Raw genomic sequence first — 7,997 nt, 5'->3', positions numbered from 1 at the left:
TTTTATATTTCCTTATTAATGATAAAGGTATATTATTCATGCTAGAATTGTATTGATTGGAAACCTTAATACATGTGTGAATACATAAACAAACACCGTGTCCCTAGTGAGCCTCTACTAGACTAGCTCATTGATCAAAGATGGTTAAGGTTTCCTAACCATTGACATGAGTTGTCTTTTGATAATGGGATCACATCATTAGGAGAATGATGTGATGGACAAGACCCATATGTTAGCTTAGCATAAGGACCGGTCAGTTTTATTGCTATTGCTTTCTTCATGTCAAATACATATTCCTTCGACTATGAGATTATGCAACTCCTAGATACCGGAGGAATGCCTTGTGTGCTATCAAACGTCACAACATAACTGAGTGATTATAAAGATGCTCTACAGGTATCTCCGAAGGTGTTTGTTGAGTTGGCATAGATCGAGATTAGGATTTGTCACTCCGAGTATCGGAGAGGTATCTCTGGGCTTGCAAGCAAACGACTAAGTATTAGTCACGAGGTGATGTATTACAGAATGAGTAAACAGACTTGTCGGTAACGAGATTGAACTAGGCATGAACATACCGATGATTGAATCTCGAGCAAGTAACATACCGATGGACAAAAGAAATTACGTATATTGTCATAACGGTTCGACCGATAATGATCTTCGTAGAATATGTAGGAGCCAATATGGGCATCCAGGTTCCACTATTGGTCATTGACCGGCGAGGTGTCTCGGTCATGTCTACATAGTTCTCGAACCCGTAGGGTCCCTACGCTTAACGTTCATTGACGATATAGTATTATATGAGTTATGTGATTTGGTGACCGAATGTTGTTCGGAGTCCCTGATGAGACCATGGACATGACGAGGAGTCTTGAAATGTTCAAGAGGTAAAGATTGATATATAGTACGATGGTATTCGGACAACGGAAGTGTTTCGGAAGGTACCGGGTACTTATCGGGTCACCGGAAAGGAGTTTCGGGCACCCCTGGGAAAGATATGGGCCTTATGGGCCAAGAGAGGGAACATAACAGCCCACAAGGGCTGGTGCGCCCCTATAGTGGCCGACCCTATGAGGAGGAGAAGGAAATAGGGGAGGGAAAGGAAAGTGTGGAGTAGGACTCCCCCCTCCTTCCCTCTCTCCCCTTCTTTCCTTCCCCCTTCTTCTTACAAGGAAAGGGGGCGCAGGGCAAGGTAGCAGCCCTAGGGCTGCCGCCAGGTCTCTTGGGGAGCCCTAGGGGCTACCTCCTCCCCTCCCAACTATATATACATGGGTAGGGGGCGCCATACAAGGACACAACATTGTCTTAGCCGTGTGCGGCGCCTCCGTCCACCTTTTACTCCCTCGGTCATATTTTCGTAGTGCTTAGTGATACGTCTCCAACGTATCTATTTTCGTAGCCCTGTTCTCCCTCGGGAGGGCAGATCTGGAGTCCGTTTGGGGCTCTGGAGAGGGGGATCTTCGTTCTTCGTCATCACCAACTCATCTCCATCGCCAATTCCATGATGCTGGTCGGTGAGGAGTTGGATGAGATTCATCATGTAATAGAGTTAGTTTTGTTAGGGCCTGATCCCTAGTATCCACTATGTTCTTAGATTGATGTTCCTATGACTTTGTTGTGCTTAATGCTTGTCACTTTGGGCCCGGGTGCCGTGAACTTAGATCTGAACCGTTTATGAATTCATCATTATATCCATGTTTTAGATCCGATCTTGCAAGTTATAGTCACCTACTACGTGTTATGATCCGGCAACCCCGGAGTGACAACAACCGGGCCCACTCCCAGTGATGACCGTAGTTTGAGCGGTTCATGTATTCACTATGTGTTAATGCTTTATTCCGGTTCCCTATTAAAAGGAGGCCTTAATATCCCTTAGTTTCCAATATGGACCTCGCTGCCACGGGAGGGTAGGACAAAAGATGTCATGCAAGTTCTTTTAATAAAGCACGTATGACTATTTACGAAATGCATGCCTACATTATATCGATGAACTGGAGCTAGTGCCGTATCGCCCTAGGTTATAACTGTCACATGATGAATATCAACCAACAAGTCACCGATCCAATGCCTACAAATTTTTCCATATTGTTTCTTCTAAGTTACTATTGCTATCATCACTGTTGCACTTGCTACAAATACTGCTAGCACTGTTACTGTTACTATTGCTGCTGTCACTACTATCAAAACTATCAAACTACTTTGCTACTGATCATTTTGCTGCAGATAATTAATCTCCAGGTGTGGTTGAATTGACAACTCAGCTGCTAATACCTTCAAATATTCTTTGGCTCCCCTTGTGTCGAATCTATAAATTTGGGTTGAATACTCTACCCTCAAAAACTGTTGCGATCCCCTATACTTGTCGGTTATCAGGATCTTTTTCTGGCGCCATTGCCGGGGAGCATAGCTATATTTGTTGAGTCACTTGGGATTATTATCATATTATCACCATGAAGAATGTGAAGGATCCAAAGACTAAGATTTATCCCTCAAAGACGAGGGGAGGTAAGGAACTGCCATCCAGTTCTGCTTTAGATTCACCTTCTGTTATGAGTAAACTTGCAACACCACCACATGCTATGAATTCTGATATGTTGCAAGTTATTGATGATGCTACTTCTACTATGAATGATGCTTATGATGATGCTAGTACCTTGCTTGATAATGATGATGTGCCACATAGTGAATTTCTTAATAAACAAATTGCTAGAGTTATACAACATGATGTTGTTGAATCTGATGATGAGCTCGAAACTGAATCTCCTGAAACACGTGCTAGAACTAGCCCTCCTAGATATGAATTGCCTAAGGTACTGGAAGGTTATGTTATGAGTGAAGAAACAACTAGAGATATTCTTGCTTGTAATGATAGAGATGATCTAGAGAGATTATTACACAAGTACAAAGAAAAATCTCTGAATGCTAGAATGAAATGTGATCCTAAGTTTGCTACTTCACCTATTTTTATTGATGATAAGGATTATGAATTCTCTATCGACCTAGAGTTAATTACTTTGGCTGAATCTGATCCTTTCCATGGTTATGAAACTGAAACTGTTCTGGCACATCTTACTAAGTTGAATGATATAGCCACCCTTTTACTCATGATGAGAAAACTTGTTATTACTTTATTCTCAAATTATTTCCTTTCTCATTAAAGGGTGATGCTAAAGCTTGGTACAATACTCTTGCTCCTGGTTGTGTGCGTAGTCCCTAGGATATGACTTATTACTTCTCTGAAAAATATTTTCCTACTCATAAGAAACAAGCTGCCTTACAGGAAATATTTAACTTTGTGCAAATTAAAGAAGAGAGTCTCCCACAAGCTTGGAGGAGGCTTTGCCAGCTACTTAATGCTTTGCCTGATCATCCTCTTAAGAAAAATGAAATACTTGATATCTTCTATAATGGACTAACCGATGCTTCTAGGCCTTCCTAGATAGTTGTGCTGGTTGTGTTTTCAGGGAATGAACTATTGCTCAAGCTAAAGAATTATTGAATAACATATTGAAAAATTATGATGATTGGACTCTTCCCGAACCACCGGCTAAACCCACTCCAAAGAAGAGGGGTATATTATATCTCAGTCCTGAAGATATGCAAGAGGCAAAGAAATCTATGAAGAAGGTATTAAAGCCGAGGATGTTAAAAATTTACCTCCTATTGAAGAAATACATGGGCTTAATACACCACCACTGCCTAAGGTGGTAGAGGTAAATTCTCTTATGAAGTTTAATGATAATGATAATCCTCACAATATGCATCCTAGTCAATGCCTTTATGAGTTTGAAAACTATATTAGAAAACAAGATCACTTCAATGCAAATGTAATGAAACAATTGAAATATAATTCTGATATGATTGCTCGCTTGAGTGACTTGTTATTTAGAATCTCAAATGATGTTAGAGGTGTTGGAAAACATGATTCTATGGTTCAAACTCAGTTAGAACAAGTTGCTAAATTACGAAGAGAATTGCCTGATGAAATGAATCATAATATGCATGACTTTGCTGTTAGAGTTGCAACTAGAGGAGGTAAAATGACTCAGGAACCACTTTATCCTAAGGGACATCCAAAAAGAATTGAACAAGATTCACAAAGAAACAACACTAGTGCACCTAGTCCTTCTAAAAAGAAAAAGAAAAATAAAAATGATAGGACTTTGCACACTTCTATTGAACCTGAAATAGAAAAACCTCCCGATAATGAAATGAAACTTCTATCTCTGATGCTGAAACTCAATCTGGTAATGAACACTCACCTAGTGATAATGAAAAGGATAATGATGAGGTTCATGAAGACTCTCAACCAACAAATAAAAAAGAACCAGATAATGATGTTGAGATAGAACCACCTGTTGATCTTGATAACCCACAACCTAAGAATAAATGGTATGATAAAAGAGACTTTGTTGCTAGAAAACACGGTAAAGAAAGAGAACCATGGGTTCAAAAACCTATGCCTTTTCCACCCAAGTCAACTAAAAGGAAAGATGATGAAGAATTTGAACGCTTTGCTGAAATGCCGTGGCTAGTCTTTTTGCGTACTCGCTTGACTGATATCTTGAAAATGCCTCCTTATGCAAAATACATGAAAGACATCATCACAAATAAGACAAAAATACCGGAAACTGAAATCTCCACTATGCTTGCTAATTATACTTTCAAAGATGGAGTACCTAAAAAACTTGGAGATCCGGGAATACCAACTATACCTTGCTCTATCAAAAATAATTATGTGAAAACTGCTTTGTGTGATTTAGGAGCTGGTGTTAGTGTTATGCCTTTCTCTTTATACAAAAGACTTGACTTGAATAAACTCACACCTACTGAAATATCTTTGCAAATGGATGATAAATCAACGACCATACCTATCGATATCTGTGAGGATGTGCCCGTTGTTGTTGCTAATGTTACTATTTTGACTGACTATGTTATACTTGAGATGCCCGAGGACGACAACATGTCGATTATCCTTGGTAGACCCTTCTTGAATACTGCAGGGGCTATTATTGACTGCAATAAAAGCAAGCTCACTTTTCATATTAATGGTGATGAGCATACGGTGCACTTTCCGAAGAAACAATTCCAAGTGAATGGTATTAATGTTATTGAAAAATCTTCGACAATCACTATTGGAAGTTTTCAAATACCTCTACCTACTTTCAAAAATAAATATGAAATACTTATTGTTGGGGAAATGCATATCCCCATTGAGGTAACTTAGTGATTTATGAAAGTTCTTCGGTTCCATGCTAATCGAAAGTGGTTGTTAATAAGACCTGATCAACCTTATTAATGAATCATTTTTGAGCGGTATGAAGTTGATGAATTTAGTAAGCACTACCTTCTGTCCCTACTTTCTGTTTTCTGTCTTTATTAGTTAAATAAAATAAAATTCCATGTTTTGTTTGTTTTCTGAATTTTCCGTGCAATAAAAAATGACCCAAAAATAAAAGTTCTCAGAATGCCCTGAAAATTTTATATGATTTTTTTCTGAATATTTAAGAATTTTTTGTGCAAATAATACCAGAGGGAGGTGCACCAGGTGGGCACAACCCACCTGGGCGCGCCAGGACCCCCAGGCGCATCCTGGTGGGTTGTGGTCCCCATGTGGCCCCCCTCACTTATCTCTTTAGCCCACATCATCACTCACCTCCAGAAAAAAATCCCCATTGCTCTCTCTCCCGTGTTCTTGAGCTCAAACCCGCGGATTTCGATCTCTTTTCTCAAAGCTCCGTTTCCGAAACTGTTTCGGGGGATTGTTGCTTGGTATGTGACTCCACCATTTGTCCAATTAGTTTTTGTTTTAATGGTTTATACATTGAATAATTAGTTACTCTTGGTGCTGATGTAGATGTGCTTGCATGTTCAATTCTTAGTATTCTAAGTAGTTTGAATTCTTGCTATGGCCTCTATGTATCCCTATGAGTAGTTGCTATCAATTTTGTGAAGTTTTATTGAGAAAATTTTGTGAACTAAAAATTCAGATTTTTGTTCATAGGAAAAATTGTACGCGGACATGATGAACCTATTTGGAAGGAGTTCTTCGAGGAGAAGATCCTCGGGGGCATCTTCTAGTGACAGTTCCGCTCGCCGGTCTTATGTTGAACCGAGTGAAAGTTCCACGCGAGATGCCGCCACCAAAACATGCTTATGGCCTTGCCATGAATATATGGTGTGTGTGGGCATTAAGGAGGAATTTGAGCAATATGTTCACAATGCCGGTCTCGGTCCCTACCTTTCAGATAAGTGTGAACAACACTAACTCCTCACTGAATCATTTGTCAAAGGATTTAAATATTTTCCACGTGAGTCTAGGGTGTCTTTTATGCTTTATGATAAACCATTTACTATCCCACTTGAGAATTTTTCTTACCGTTCCAAACTTCCATTTTGGGGTTCGCTTGATGAGCCACCAAAGGCTGAGTATGAGTATTGACTAGCCTTTGTTACGGTGAAGATAGGGGAGTGAGACAAGTAAGAATAAAGAGCATTCACTTTCCCGCAATTCAGTACCTTGCATTATTTAACGGGAAATGCATAGTAGGCAAGCAAGACTGTAGCATACTTTGTGTGCCAGACTTGAACCTCATTCACACCGCTCTCACTAGTGAAAGGAATTTTAACCTTGGAGCGATTGTTGCACATAGACTTCAGCATAACGCCAAAAGTGGCTGGTTCTATGGTGGAATTTATGCCACACGTCTAGCACGAGGACTGGGTGTTTCACCTTTGCCCTTTGATCCTATCCTACCCACTCGATATTTAGATTTTGATGCCTTAAAGGAACATAAGATTCTCAAGGGAAGGGCTGATAACTTCACTTATAATTTGTTGTTTAATCAATCACATGTTGTGGACACATTTTTGCCTGCGCCTGCTCTCTTTGATTGTCACAGCAAGGGGAGATATTTTGTTCTTCAGAGCGAGGACCGAGCTCACAACACAGCAGTGGTGGCAGCCCGGCAGGCCGAGGCATCCGCACCGAGAGCCTCCGTGAGCTACCACGCCGACTACTACCCTCCAGGCTACTGATCGACTACCAAGTTAGGCCAAAAGCCTAAGCTTGGGGGAGTACGTGTTTCCACCGACTTTACATTCATGTCCACTTATTCCATTTGTCGGTGTCCACACTTTTTCATTGTATCATCCATGCTTAGATCTATTTTCTTGCTTTCTTCTTGTGTGTTTGAAAAACTTTAGAAAAACCAAAAAACAATAGTTATAGTAATTTACATTCTATGCATGCTTAGTAATAGTATCAAAAAGCAAACCCAAAAAGATTTCCTTGTTCTTCTTTTGCTTGTTGGGAGCTTTCCCGTGTAAATAGTTTTTCTTATTTTTACTTTTTCCTTTTTATTTGCTTGTTGTAGAAAACCAAAAACTCCAAAAATATTTCAATGTGTTTCTCTGGATTTCTTTTCTTTTTATTCGAGTTGTACCGAGGAGAAGACCACGATGAAAATGTTGAGTGGCTCTCATATGAATAATTGTTGAACTAATAAAGAGCCCATTTTACCTTGTCTTCTCCTGTTGAATAAAATGTTTTGCAGATTCCAGCTTAGTCCACGGCACTCTTGCATTATGTTCGGTCGTGTAAGTGAAAGGCAATAATGACGACATTCGATGAACTGGCCGTGGCAAAGAGAAACTGGTATGAACTCGACTTGTTATGTTTGTGTAAATATGTTTAACCTAGTATCCAGGCTTCGGCCCATTATGATTAAACATGTTTGCAATGACAATTAGAGATTATAGTTTCTCATGCCATGCATAAGTAGCTGGGAGTTAATAATGATTTATCTTGGATATCAACATAGCGTTAAAATGATTGTGATGTAGTAAGATGATACAGTATCCTCCTCTGAATGTTCGAGTGGCTTGACTTGGTACATGTTCATGCATGTGGTTGAATCAAAACCAACATAGCCTATATAATATTTATGTTCATGGTGCTCATATCCTACTCATGCTAGTGTCCAATGTTACTTATG

Source organism: Aegilops tauschii, chromosome 6, assembly GCF_002575655.3.
Source record: "Aegilops tauschii subsp. strangulata cultivar AL8/78 chromosome 6, Aet v6.0, whole genome shotgun sequence".
NCBI classification, from domain to species: Eukaryota; Viridiplantae; Streptophyta; class Magnoliopsida; order Poales; family Poaceae; genus Aegilops; species Aegilops tauschii.
The sequence above is the reverse complement of the archived record's forward strand: the minus strand, read 5'-3'. Positions refer to the sequence as shown.